A 13,520-nucleotide genomic window follows, 5' to 3' on the forward strand; every position below is an offset into this window, starting at 1 on the left:
TCTGGAGTATGGAACGCCACAGCTTGTCATGGACTAGAAGAGCTGTGGCGCAACGCTTCCACCACGCTGGAGTAGGCTGATGGACAGGTAACAAGCTCCTCTACCAACAGCCATTTTGAGAACAGAAGAGCTGTGCTGTACTATAGAACATCTATATTAGTAAGTGCCACCCAATTATATTCCCAATATATTTGTTAATATAAAGATAATATACTAATTATACTATACTAATAATAGACTTGCTAATATAGAACATCTACAGTATATTAGTAAGTGCCACACAATCATATCCCCAATATATCTGTTAATATAAAGATAAAGTGTCCGACCCCAAAAAAACATTAAAAACTACTTTGGACAATTCGATAAACCATAACATATTTACAAAATGCTTTATGCTGTGAGGTGGTGTGTATATATAATATTAATAAATAATAATAATAATATATTCACAGACGAGTACATAGCGCAAGTGATTATATGTGACCCCAGTTATCTTAATTGCCTAACTGATGACATGGGCCCAGACATTCAGCTTCACTAATATGCTTTTTGTACAGATCATCATTTCTAAGCCACATAATAGAACAGTTTGTGTGTATATAGAGTAATGGTATAATTTCTACTAAATACTATTTAAGATTAGTACAATCTCTCAAGATAGGCTGATAGGTAAAGACTTATGGCTCTGCACAGACAGTTCACAGATTCAATGGTCACAGCCCTAAGCCAGACATAAGGGGTCTGACCTCAAGTGCTTTGTCTTATCACATTAATCAGCAGACGACTACAGCAGAGACAAGACAGCAAAGAGTCACCAGACTAAGACAAGATGATTTTTCTCAGTGTTACTCAAGCAATTGTTATGTATCTAACATTTACTTCCAAATGAATCCATCAATTCTAAAACCTAAGAATTGACTACTTTTACTTATCAAGGACATTTTATTCTCCTGGTAACACTGCCTTCCAGTAGGCACTCCAAACACTTCACCTCCACTTCTTCTTGTTCAAAACTTTTCTGTCCATGTTTTTATTATTGTGCAAATAAGGACGGCTTTAAATCTAAAACGTATCACATTATTTTCAAAGTAAATCAATTAAGAACTTATTTTTAAAAAGGCAGTATCAAGTTCTGTTCCTCAAAATCATTTGGGGCAAACTTTCTTTTTTTGTTACAATAAATCATCCATGTGTAGGCGAATCTATTTTCTGCATTAGACACTGGGTTTACAATTGCTGTTTTGTTCTCCTACTGTGTTTTCTTTTATGTTTTATAACTATCTTGCAGTTATATACAACCTTTTTATATAACTGTATATCATATAAAAACAATATTTTATTAACCCCTTCCAAACATCGGCCATACGTGTACTGTGCAATGAGAAGGAGTTCCCGTAAAGCGGCATATATCTACAGAACAGTGATGGAGACGGCTCAGAAGCAGAGTCGGGTTTATTAAAAGGGGGTGTCAGCTGCATATTATAGCTGACACCCTTCTGTAACAGTCACAGATGGTGATAATGGCTGTTAACCGCTTACATGTCATGGTCAATAGAACCCCACCATGTAAATCGTAATGAGTGAGAAGGGACTCCCTCATTCGCTTCATGGCTCCCCCATCACGATCCAATGGTGGGGTGCTGATGATTGATAAAGCAATCCAATGGCCTCCAGGTCTACTAGTTACCATGGTCTCTTAGGCCCTACCAAAAGCAGTATCTGCCAAAATCAGGGTCTAATAGGCCTCCTGTCAGTGTAACATTGACAGTTCTAATAACCTGCAATACATAACTACTGCAGTATAATAAACCAGGTATTAAAATAGTAAAAGTTCAAGTCCCATTATACTATACTATATGATGCACAATCTTCGGGAGGTTTATCTGGTTTTAGTATTACCGCGATTTTGGCATCGTAGAAAGATTTCGGTAGAAAGCCCTGTTCCAGTGAGGAATTATATAGTTTGAGAAGATGAGGGGCCAGTTGGTCTAAATATCTTAGGTGTGAAAAGGAGAAAAAGCCACTCAACAATGTAGTTGGAAATTTTTAAAATAAAAACTTCATGATTTTATCTGCACCATCTTGATCCAAGGATCAGAAGCTGGATCACCGTCCTCTCTTTCCCTAAATATCTTAGACAGACTTCCATAGGGAGTCCATCTGGACCCAGTGACTTCCCTCGCGCCATAGCTCTGGCTGCTTCCATTATCTCTTCTTTAGGAATAGGGTCTCTAGGACCTCTCCAAGGATCGTGAGATCTATACCATCCTGTAAAGTAGGATTTTAAATTTCCATTAATAAAATAATTTTAATAAAATAAACAGTCAAACCACACAAAAACTATTTTTTGGGGGGGTTTATAAATCTTAACCCTTTCATGACCTTGCAATTTTCCGTTTTTGCGCCTTTGTTTTTTCCTCCCCTTATTCCATGAGCCATGACTTTTTCATTTTGACATCCCCATAGTCGTATGAAGGCTTGTATTTTTGCGGGACAAGTTGTACTTTTGAATGACACCATTCATTTCATCTTGTGATGCACTGGAAAACAGACAAGTTGTACTTTTGAATGGCATCATTGATTTTACCATACAGTGTACTGGAAAAAGGGGAAAAAATTCAAAGTGAGTTGAAATAGCAAAAAAGTGCAATCACAATTGTCTTCTGTTTTTTTTTTATTTACCATGTTCACAATATGGTAAAACTGACCTGGAAATAGGATTCTCCAGGTCAGTACGAGTACGCAGATAAAACAAAAAAAACCTATACATGTTTGATATTTAAGCAGTGAAAAATAATCTGAAATTTGTAAGAAGAAAAAAATTAGCTTATGTCGCCATTTTCCGAAACTTGTAGTGTTTTCATTTTTCGAGATCTAGAGTTGGGTGATGACTTATTTTTTGTGTCCTGAGCTGACGTTTTAATTGATACCATTTTGGGGTAGATACAGTGTTTTTATAGCCTCTTTTTGCATTTTATTGCAATGTTGCAGCTGCCAAAAAAATGCAATTCTGGTGTTGATTTTTTTCTCGTTACACCTTGGGGATGTCGCCTTTCTTTGCGACATCCATCCACACATTCTATAGATATGTCATCAATGACTAAAATTAGAAAACCCCATTAAGATTAGAATTGACTACAATGCAGCCAGATGCTCATAAGTCCAATCGTTCATACAAATTATCCGTCTATAATCATGCTAAGCATAATTAGTTTCAGCCAACTGGCTGAACATTCACATAAAATGTTATAATGATGTTTACCAAAATCATCCTTCTGTCAGATCACTCCCTTTTCAAAATCAAAACGTGTCAGATGCTGTCCAAAGGCTTTAGGACCTTATTTAGACATTTGACATTCTTGTTACGTGTTTTATCCATGTTTTTCACGGATAGAGCAATAGAACACATACCCGTTATAGTGTATGGGCATGTTAAGACATCCATTTTTATTTTTTTTCTTCTTGCAAACGTGTCTGTTTTTGATCCGATTTTGATTAAAACACACCCACTGAAGAGATGGGACCCCCCCCCCCCAAAAAAAAAATTGCATTCAGATATTGTCAGTGTTGTCTGAGTGCTGTCCATTTTTTCTTACTATTTAGTGGATATGAGACTTTGGATTATTTTTTTGCATATGAGAAAAGCAAGTGCTATACTGATGGTAAAAATTAACACATGGAGGAAAAATGGCTGTTTTTTCTCTCATACACGAGAAAATGTACGTCTGAATGAGGTCTAAAAAAAAAAAAAGATCACTTTTATGATATAATCGTAACGAAATCATCCTTAAAAATTGCGCTTCAAATGACTTAATTATTGTCTTCACTAAATTGGGCTTCTAGAATTGAGATCACTAAGCTATTCCCTGATAGATGTGGTGACAACTGAATATATGTCAGTGCAGTCAGGCATACATGAGCATCTGTTCTAAAGAGAATTGGTATTGTTAAGGGACCCCATATACAATACATAGCTGTGGGCCGAACGATGGTTTGAACGATCTTTCTGTCGGCTGCTGTCTCTTCCATATCCTCTATACAAGGGCTCTCGCTCCTGTGTTTTCTATGATAGAGCCGCAGCCAAACTGCTCTGGTGTCTTATGCAACAACAGAAAAAGGATTATCAGTTAGAAAGTTGACATGCAGAGTCAGGGGGCCGTCATACACATTGGACTTATGGCCAGCCTGTTGATATCAGCAGGTACAGCAGATGTTAGTCTAATGTATATGGGGGCCTTAAAGGGTATATTCTGGACTTTGTGAAAAACAAAAAATGTGCCTAAGCACTAACAGACAGGGCGTTACTACTTACCTGCCTGTTGAGCACGGTGCCGTACTTTCCCGGCACAGTGGTCACAGACCCCCTCCTGTCGGCGGTTCAGCTGCTTCTGCTGACGTCAAGTCGATAGATCAGCAGCTTCTTTTCCGTTCTGCTCTGTCGATGGAGCATGGCTTCCGACGTCATTCTGATTGACAGTAGGTTCCCCAAATTAGGCAGCAGGAATCCGGCTATCAATCAGAATGACGTCGGAAGTCCCACCCTGTCAACAGAGCGGAGCGGAAAATAATTCGCCGCTCTGTCGACGTAACATCAACACAGGCAGCTGACCGCTCTGTGCCAGGGAAGAACGCCGCAGTAGCAACTACCTGCCTGTTACTGCTTAGGCACATTTTTTGTTTTTCACAAAGTCCCGGATATACCCTTTTGCTTGTCAATTCTATTCTTCCCTGGCCAAATTGACAATCACCCCAACGCCTAAATGTTTGGTGACGTACAGGAATAAGTTAACACCTGTGATTGATACTCCAGTCCATATATTACAAGACAATGAGATGAAAACATTTTATATGCTGACAGAAGCAGGGGATCCATTTCAGGAACATTTCATCTCATCCTAAGGTCGCAGTCAGACGGCCATATAATTCAGACTGAGATCGGAGTGCAGTGCTTGGAATGGCCGCGGCTCTACCAATCCGAGCGCGACAGCTGCCTGTTACAACCGGGTCGAGAGTCACCGGCCAGTCAATGCATTGCGGTCCGATTTCAGTTCGATTTATACGGCCGTCTGACCAAAATCTCAAATTAATGCCGACTAACTTTTGCAGTTGGAAAAAGAAGTAATTCTATCTTATAGATCTACTTTGGTTTTCAAATAGTATATAAATGTATTGGACTGAAATTTACAGCATGGCATTTTAAAGCAATAATTATAGTATTAACTAGTCTTCAATGGCCTGCTAATGTACTTCTAAATACATTTATTTCTTTTCCAATGTATTATTACTTAATGGCCAAATTACATCAAACAGTATCCTAATAGGATCTTTTGGTCGCTTGCTGGAAATTAGGCTATATGATTTCAGAGTGGGCTCATATACGAGCTATTGGTGACACTGTCACACAGGCCTATATTTATCTGTGACTTAACTAGAGGGTCTTGCTGTGATGATTAAGCCACTTCACTTGGGTTAAATCTATACAACACAACAGGACACTATGGTCTTTGCAATGCAATGCTGTATATATATATATATATATATATATATATATATATATATATATATATACAGTACAGACCAAAAGTTTGGACACACCTTCTCATTTAAAGATTTTTCTGTATTTTCATGACTATGAAAATTGTACATTCACACTGAAGGCATCAAAACTATGAATTAACACATGTGGAGTTATATACTTAACAAAAAAGTGTGAAACAACTGAAAATATGTCTTATATTCTAAGTTCTTCAAAGTAGCCACCTTTTGCTTTGATGACTGCTTTGCACACTCTTGATGAGCTTCAAGAGGTAGTTACCGGAAATGGTCTTCCAACAATCTTGAAGGAGTTCCCAGAGATGCTTAGCACTTGTTGGCCCTTTTGCTTTCACTCTGCGGTCCAGCTCACCCCAAACCATCTCGATTGGGTTCAGGTCTGGTGACTGTGGAGGCCAAGTCATCTGGCGTAGCACCCCATCACTCTCCTTCTTGGTCAAATAGCCCTTACACAGCCTGGAGGTGTGTTTGGGGTCATTGTTGTGTTGAAAAATAAATGATGGTCCAACTAAACGCAAACCGGATGGAATAGCATGCCGCTGCAAGATGCTGTGGTAGCCATGCTGGTTCAGTGTGCCTTCAATTTTATATAAATCCCCAACAGTGTCACCAGCAAAGCACCCCCACACCATCACACCTCCTCCTCCATGCTTCACGGTGGGAACCAGGCATGTAGAGTCCATCCGTTCACCTTTTCTGCATCACACAAAGACACGGTGGTTGGAACCAAAGATCTCAAATTTGGACTCATCAGACCAAAGCGCAGATTTCCACTAGTCTAATGTCCACTCCTTGTGTTCTTTAGCCCAAACAAGTCTCTTCTGCTTGTTGCCTGTCCTTAGCAGTGGTTTCCTAGCAGCTATTTTACCATGAAGGCCTGCTGCACAAAGTCTCCTCTTAACCCTAGAACGCATGACCATAAAAATCTACACTTTCACATACCTGGGGCCTTTTAGGCCCGTGTGCAAATAATAAATAAATGACTAACTGGAAATGACAAACAACTATATACCTGAGGAATAGCTAGAGTTTTAAAATTCTAACTAAAGAAATCTTGCAGAAAATAGAAAACAATTAACAGGGCGGGCCTGCGAGGCCCCTGGTATGCGTTCTAGGGTTAACAGTTGTTGAAGAGATGTGTCTCCTACTAGAACTCTGTGTGGCATTGACCTGGTCTCTAATCTGAGCTGTTGTTAACCTGCGATTTCTGAGGCTGGTGACTCCGATAAACTTATCCTCAGAAGCAGAGGTGACTCTTGGTCTTCCTTTCCTGGGGCGGTCCACATGTGAGCCAGTTTCTTTGTAGCGCTTGATGGTTTTTGCAACTGCACTTGGGGACACTTTCAAAGTTTTCCCAATTTTTCGCACTGACTGACCTTCATTTCTTAAAGTAATGATGGCCACTCGTTTTTCTTTACTTAGCTGCTTTTTTCTTGCCATAATACAAATTCTAACAGTTTATTCAGTAGGACTATCAGCTGTGTATCCACCAGACTTCTGCACAACACAACTGATGGTCCCAACCCCATTTATAATGCAATAAATCCCACTTATTAAACCTGACAGGGCACACCTGTGAAGTGAAAACCATTTACGGTGACTACCTCTTGAATATATACAGTTGAAACAAGAAGTTTACATACACTATATAAAAAGACACATATGCATGTTTTTCTCAATATCTGAAATGAAATCAGAATAAACCTTTCCCGTTTTAGGTCAATTCGGATTACCAGTGGTGGATTAAGAGTAGCAAGGTCCCTGGGCAGTTTAGAAGGCGTGGGCCCCCCCCCCACACACACCTGATTTATCACGTGACATGTCACATGATCCCCTGTGATAGATCATGTGATAGTTCACGTGAAATTAATTTGGCACAATATTAATTATAATATATTTTTTTAGGCTGTGTGCCCACTATGCGCTTTTTAAGCGTTTCCGCAGCGGCAATTCCGCTGCAGAAACGCTTAAAAAAACGCTTGGTAGAAGGTCTGCCATGTTCCCCAATGATATTATCATTGCGGAAAAATCCGCAGCATTACCAATTATTTTGCGGAAGCGCGGCGTTTTCGCGCCATTGACTTGCATTAGAATGCATGAAATCCGCATCCCTGCATCTGTACATGCAGAATCCATGCGTTTCAATGTGCGGATGGTACCCGGGTGTGGAGGACAGGAGACTCTCTTCCGGACTCGGGTACCATAGAACCTGTAAAAAAAGAATAAAATAAAAAATAAATATTATACTTACCTTCTGATGGCCCCTGGTGTCTTTATCCGATGCGTCCTGGCTTGCCGGCAGCTTGCGATGGTCTGAAAAGGACCTGCCGTGACGTCATTTAGTCATGTGACGGGTCACGCGACTGCTGACATCGGCAGGCCATCAGTAGGTAAGTATATATTTTTTACCATTCTTTTACGGTCACACTATATAAATCCATGCTGGTTGCATGGATTTATATAGTGTAACCAAGTTGTCAAGCACTTTCCAAGTGATTCTAAAATCGCTTGGAAAGCGCTTGTCAACCCGCATGCGGAAATGCAAGTGAAGAACGCTTCTCATCCGCATGACCCTGGCAGGAAAACGCATGTACAATCCGCATGTAAAATCCGCATGTACAATCCGCATGTAAAATCCGCATGCGTTTTTTCTGCCAGGGAAATGCAGAAACGCTCAAAAAAAATCCGGAACATTTCTGTATCGTGGGCACATAGCCTTACATTAATTGTATGACTCAATATTGAGCACACGTAGCTATCTATACACAGCGGGAGGCCGCACGTAGCCATCTATACACAGCGGGAGGCCGCACGTAGCCATCTATACACAACGGGAGGCCGCACGTAGCCATCTATACACAGCGGGAGGCCGCACGTAGCCATCTATACACAACGGGAGGCCGCACGTAGCCATCTATACACAGCGGGAGGCCGCACGGCGCCATCTATACACAGCAGGAGGCCGCACGGCGCCATCTATACACAGCAGGAGGCCACACGGCGCCATCTATACACAGCGGGAGGCCGCACGGCGCCCCCCCGAGACAGCAGGAGGCTGCACGGCGCCATCTACACTCAGCAGGAGGCCGCACGTAGCCATCTATACACAGCAGGAGGCCGCACGGCGCCATCTATACACAGCAGGAGGCCGCACGGCGCCATCTATACACAGCAGGAGGCCGCACAGCGCCATCTATACTCAGCAGGAGGCCGTACGGCGCCATCTATACACAGCAGGGGGCCGCACGGCGCCATCTATACACAGCAGGAGGCTGCACGGCGCCATCTATACACAGCAGGGGGCCTCACGGCGCCATCTATACACAGCAGGGGGCCGCACGGCACCATCTATACACAGCAGGAGGCCGCACGACACCATCTATACACAGCAGGGGGCCGCACGGCGCCATCTATACACAGCAGAAGGCCGCACGGCGCCATCTATACACAGCAGGGGGCCGCACGGCGCCATCTATACACAGCAGGAGGCCGCACGGCGCCAACTATACTCAGCAGGAGGCCGCACGCAGTCACGAATGCAGTCACACACACACACAAACATATACAGACATATACATACACGCATAAACACATTTGAAACACAAAAATACATATAAACAGACATCACACAATGATATCTGCCTGCACACACACACACACACACATACACACACAGACTTACCATCCCCCGGCTCCATTTCTCCTGCCTGCTCTGACTTCTCCATTGCAGCAGTGCAGGCCGGGCGCGCACTGCGTGACGTCACAGCTAGGAGACACGGCCGTGCACAGGGCCGTGTCTCCTAGCAGTGACGCGGCCGGGCCAGCACAGGGAAATTAACTGCTGCAGTGCTGGCCTGGCCGATGAAGAAGTAGCGGCCGTGCGCCGCTGCTGGGGGAGCGGTCTGGGGACCCCCATCCCGCCACTGCTACCGGTATGTGCCGCGGCGGCCCGCACATATAATGAGGGCAATCTGGCATTAGACACCCCGCCCGGAGCCGCGGGCCCCCTGCAGGCTCGGGGCCCCGGGCGGTAGCCCGGATTGCCCTCATTATAATCCGCCTATGAGGATTACCATCATTTTTAATATTTGCCAAATGCCAGAATAATGAAAGAGAGAGAATGTTTTAAGGCATTTTTATTACTTACTGCAAGATGCCTAACTAGGGCTTCTGAGGGCTAGCCGCCGAGAAGCGGGGGCGCCACAACGCTTTCCCTATAGGGTGCCAACCTCCGCTGTTAGGCAGGGAATGAAATAGGAACATGTGAGGACAATTAAGAGAATCATTCAAACAGCAAAGGTAGGTGATTTTTAACCTAACATATTGTTTGGTTTTGGTTGTAATTCACTTTTTCGGTGTATATGTATTTGTCTGAGGTTATGGTCATTACCACCCAAATAAAATGTAAAAATTGTTTAAATTAAACATTCTATTAAAAAATTATAATTCTTGTGTTTTGGAGCAAAGTCGTTGCCAGCATGGTAAGGTTGATGGGAAACATGCTCCTTGTATAATTCCAGGCCAACTCCGCAGAAGTTCAGAGTGTACATCCTGGAACAGAGAAGACAGTTCATATAGACAATCTGCAATCCACTGTCAAAATTTAGCTGACAGAAGCAAGTCAATGTTGTTTAGCTAATCCAAATTATGCAAATCACTAGGGAAACATCTTCCAAAATAAGATTATTACAATCGATTTGAGAGCATCTTTTCGTTTACATGCTTCTTAACGAGGCCATACACTTGTGTGGCAGACAACAATTCTAGCCAACAACTCCCATTCTACCCCCAGACACATGCATGCTTGGTCGAAAGAAGAGGGTAAAGGGGCATTTAGACTGCAAGACAATCATGAATGAACGCTGTTAAAAATGCTCATTTCATGAATATCTCGCCGTGTAAACAAGCTGCTGATCACCCAATGACTGAGCAGAGCGCTCATTCATTGGGTAAAATGATCTTTTGTGCAGCACAAAAGATCATTGTTCTCGGGGGTCCCCCAGTGTAAGCAGGACTCTCACTGTAGAGAACCATGGCAGCCTATGCGCACTGAGTGATCTAGTAAAGCATCCATCGTTTTCGTTGGTGTACCTGTGTAAACAGGCAGTCAAACGACCACCGAATGGTAAGACTGTGAGACCACAATCAGTTTTTGGTGAGTTTTAGACGCTGTGTATTTTCACTGAGTCAGAAATGCAGCGTCTTTCCAGTTCCAGTAAAGTGGATGGGATTTATAGAAATCTCATGCCCACTGTGCTTCTTTTTTACTCAGGGTAAACTGACCTGTGGTGCGCGTTTCAAATCCACAACATGTCAATTTCTCTTGCAGGTACACTGAGGTTTATGTGCAGATTTTCCCCATAGACTTCCATTTGATGCAGAAAATCAGCAGGTAAAAAATGCACATGCATTTTTAGTGAGTTTCCACAGCTGAAAAGCATCAAAAACACATGTAATCTGCACATGACTGTATCAACAACGTTTTGTCAAAGTCAAATATCAGAGGGAAGTATCAAAAACAAAGCAGCTTTGTTTAAAACTTGACACACCAACAAGAGACAAAAAAAGGCAGCGTGAAAAACGCAATAAAAACGCGTGTAAAAAAACACACTCAAAAACAATGAAAAAATACAAGTAACCTTATTTACTTGATAGGTGCAGAAAATCTGCAACATCAAAAACTCACCAAAAGCTGATTGTAGGAACGTAGCCTAAAAGTTTACCAATCAGAGGTCATATCGTGCATCCAGTCAGTCTGTGTAAATGGACCCCAACACTCTTCCACTATTTTATCTTCATTAAAACAAAATAATCCAGCTTGTTAAAACTGGGGTTAGAGTCAAGACACTCAACAGGTCAAGCCAAAATTAGAGGGTTCATTCATCAAATGTGTATGGTCACCTTTTCTCATACATGTACAACTGGTTTAAATGTTAATCAACTGCTAAAACATTTCTAAAATCAAATATGGCCAGATGTATCACTGACTGTCAATGACGTCTTCCGAGCCCCTGCTGTGTTAATGCGCCAACAACACAGCAAAGTACGAATGCATCTCTTCTCTATGAGAGAAGGCTTATTTACATCGGTGGGGATGGGTATCAATGACAAGCGATGACAACAGCATGTTATATAATATTAAGGTGTATTGATTTGGGTGAAGAATTGGGAATTTCTGGATAATTCTTTCTTTTTAATTTGTGAATAACCCCTAAATATCTGTTTTATAATGGAAAGTATGCTTGCTGATGTTTTTTTTTCGTGAGTAATGTAGGTTTTGTAGAAACCAGTTATAATTGATTAAAATAGCAGCAGCCGGAAGTCACTTGCCATTGACATCAGTTTGCCTCATTATCCCATCAATCCATTAGCATAAAGATTGTTATGAAGTACCAGGCAATCAATTTTATGGAGAAAAAATGGAATTTTAAAAGACTGGTTATGTTTATAAATTGATTTAAAAGCTAATTACAGTCAGAGTATAGGATTTCAAAACTGAAATGAGATGAGAGCAGTGTTGGGTAAACAGGCAGGATGCTGAAAAAATAAAGAGGGAGATTTAGTAAACTACAACATAAAGATATAGGAAAAACTTACCAAAGTACATAAGATTTTATCTGCTTTGGACATGTTGGAGAATATTACACACATGCTATGGAAAAAAAACAAGTAGAAAAACACTCTGCTGATTCCTATTGTATTTCTGAAGATATGTTGGCGTATGTAAGAAAATATTTAATTATAGTGCTGAAGCCAAAACTTTCGGCCGTGTTCACACGTAGTGTAAATGCTGCTGCTGCATCTTTTTATCCGCTTATTTTCTGCAAGTGGCACACTATAATAAGCAATAACAATCTTTTCCCATTCTTGTGTTTTCCCCTTTATTTGATGCGTTTTTGGTGCATTTTATAATGCATTTTTTAGTGTAGAAAAGCTTTGATTCTGCACATAAAAAGCTGGCTTTTTTTAGATGTGGTTTTTAAATGTGCTTTCTCAGTCTCCGTATAGAAGCCTATGGAGAAAAAACACAAAAAAAATTCAAACCTTAACAGCATCTTTAGACGCACAGTGGGCGTGAATTTTCATGAAATCACATCAACTTTACATGGACAGTTAACACAAATTTTCTGCACAACATAACGCACCAGAAAAAAACACAGTATTTTTTGTTAAATGTAAACACAACCTTATTGTTCAGTGTTCTGAATGAAAATCTCTTATCATCAACTCTTGTTCCATCAGATGTGTTAATCATAAGGAGCCCGAATTTGTTCTTTTCACATTAACACCATATTGTCACATTAATTCACAATCTGACATCTTTGAAAGTCAGAACAGCACTTTTACTAATAAAATCAGTTCTTCACTTCTGTTCCCTTTTAGCATCAACATATGCTAAGAAAATATTTTACCATAGTAACAACATTAAATCAACCAACCAATCATACATATGTAAGCACAGTTTGTATATAATATATATATATACACATATAAATATATGGAAAACAAGTATTTGATACACTGCCGATTTTGAAAGTTTTCCCACCTACAAAGAATGGAGAGGTCTGTATTTTTTTATTGTAGGTACACTTCAACTGTGAGTGACAGAATCTAAAAAATATCCAGAAAATCACATTGTATGATTTTTACATAATTAATTTGCATTTTATTACATGAAATAAGTATTTGATACAATAGATAAACAGAACTTAATATTTGATACAGAAACCTTTGTTTGCAATTACAGAGGTCAGACGTTTCCTGTAGTTCTTGACCAAGTTTGCACACACTGCAGCAGGGATTTTGGCCCTCTCCTCCATACAGACCTTCTATAGATCTTTCAGGTTTCGGGACTGTCACTGGGAAACATTGAGTTTCAGCTCTCTCCAAAGATTTTCTATTGGGTTCAGGTCTGGAGACTGGCTAGACCAGTCCAGGACCTTGAAATGCTTCTTACTGGGCCA

The 13,520-nt window shown here is 41.0% G+C and overlaps 1 long non-coding RNA gene across 1 annotated transcript in view; it reads right to left on the reverse strand.

The window, feature by feature from the left end:
- Positions 1–2,083: 2,083 nt before the first annotated feature.
- LOC141165080 (uncharacterized) overlaps positions 2,084–13,520 on the reverse strand; it is a 40,727-nt gene continuing 29,290 nt past the window's right edge. Inside the window, exon 3 of the long non-coding RNA XR_012251048.1 lies at positions 2,084–2,271. This is a non-coding gene — a long non-coding RNA (uncharacterized lncRNA). The remainder of the gene's footprint in view (positions 2,272–13,520) is intronic.

This window comes from Phyllobates terribilis, unplaced genomic scaffold (assembly GCF_046119375.1).
Source record: "Phyllobates terribilis strain yellow unplaced genomic scaffold, ASM4611937v1 Scaffold_11__3_contigs__length_659146591, whole genome shotgun sequence".
NCBI lineage: Eukaryota > Metazoa > Chordata > Amphibia > Anura > Dendrobatidae > Phyllobates > Phyllobates terribilis.